The sequence below is a fragment of the Magnolia sinica genome, chromosome 1 (assembly GCF_029962835.1).
Source record: "Magnolia sinica isolate HGM2019 chromosome 1, MsV1, whole genome shotgun sequence".
Classification (NCBI taxonomy): Eukaryota; Viridiplantae; Streptophyta; class Magnoliopsida; order Magnoliales; family Magnoliaceae; genus Magnolia; species Magnolia sinica.
In genome coordinates, this window is record NC_080573.1 from 37,966,496 (window position 1) to 37,968,151 (window position 1,656).

A 1,656-nucleotide genomic window follows, 5' to 3' on the forward strand; every position below is an offset into this window, starting at 1 on the left:
TTAGGAATTTCAATCTGTCCAGGAAGGGATGTTGCTGTCCATGCATTGTTTACCCAATAAGGTGGGCCCAACCTTCATCCAAGAGGGGAAAAATGGAGGTTTAGTATTTTCTTCATAAAATAAAGTAAGGTGGGGTCCATAAAAGTGGCCCATCCTTCAGAGAAACCAAGCTGAAGTGTATGTTTTCCCTCCATACATGTGGGTTGGACAGCCCAACAAGGTGGACCGCCCACCCCTATGGGCCTCCTTTTTGGGTACCATATCATGGACCATCTGAGGTATGACCCATCACACCTCATGGTGGGGTCCACACCTTCTCATTACACTCCATACTTATAAAGAAAATAATGACAATCATGATCCAAAAATCCATGCCAAAGATTGAACATGACAATCCATGCAACAGTCCAAGTTTTTGGACAGCAATACATGGCTGGACACATCAGCTTATATCTCAATAATCCCAGCCATAAAAAGGGTGTGTAGCCTTCCTCAGTGGGCCCCACATAAGTCCAGATCACATACTAGAACTAGGACACTTGCATGCATTTGATTAAGGTGTCCGATGATCATGGAGTTAGGTGATAAGAGCATCCCACCTTGCTGGATTTTTATTTTTATTTATTTTGGGACATCCAAGGCCCACTATAAATGGGCCACACACACACTATCATCCATACATCAGAGAAAGAAAAGAAGGAAAGAGAGTAATCCGGCCATGGGGGTAGGGCCCCGCCACTAGTGGGCCCTCCCAAGAGTGAATCATACCCATACAACTACATTGATTTTACATGCAACATAAAATCACTACATGCATGATATATAATTGTTATGGATGGTTGGGATGCCATCCCAACATGATCCTTAGGGTCTAGATGACCTTAAGATGGAGTTGATTATAAAATACATCATGATGGGGTCCATGGAGAATGGCCCCATCATGGATCATGACATGCATGTAGGATGGGCCAAAGGGCCACATCCATGGGATCAAATGGGATCCCCACCATGGATTGGTGGGTCCCATATGATCCATCTAGAAAGAAAAAGATCAAAGGGTAGAAAATAAGATCAACAATTATAATCACCCACCTTGAATCTTCAAGCTACCACCAACACTAGGTACTCCAAGCTCCAAGCTTAAAGGTTCAATGGTCAAGATGAATTTGTGGTGGCTAGATGGAGGAAGAAAGGAAGGGGAAGTTGCTGGAAATTGGGAGAGGGAGGGCTGGAAATTCTTCCATGGAAGAGGAAAATGAGAGAATGAAGGAGGAGAGAGAGGAAGGGAAGGTTGTAGGGGAGTCATCATTACTCTCCCTCCTTGGTTAGAGAAAGAAATCATAACCTATGGTGATACAAACAATGCTTGCTAGGGTAGGTTAGGTGTGGGTAGTGTTTAGGATGGTTAGTGTTTATTCCATGGGAATTATAGTGTGTGTGGGTGGTGTGCATGGGAACTTGTGCCTGAGAGTGGTCCATATGCTTTTGTACAAAAAGTGGGCCACAAGATGAAATGCTCACAACTTTTGATCTATAAGTCGGATGAATGCACAAGACACGTCGTTGGAATCGCAACGACGATGCGGTCACAATGGTATAGGTCTCAACTCGATCCGAGTCGGGTCTTCATGACTGGGCTCACGGATGACCGCAAAC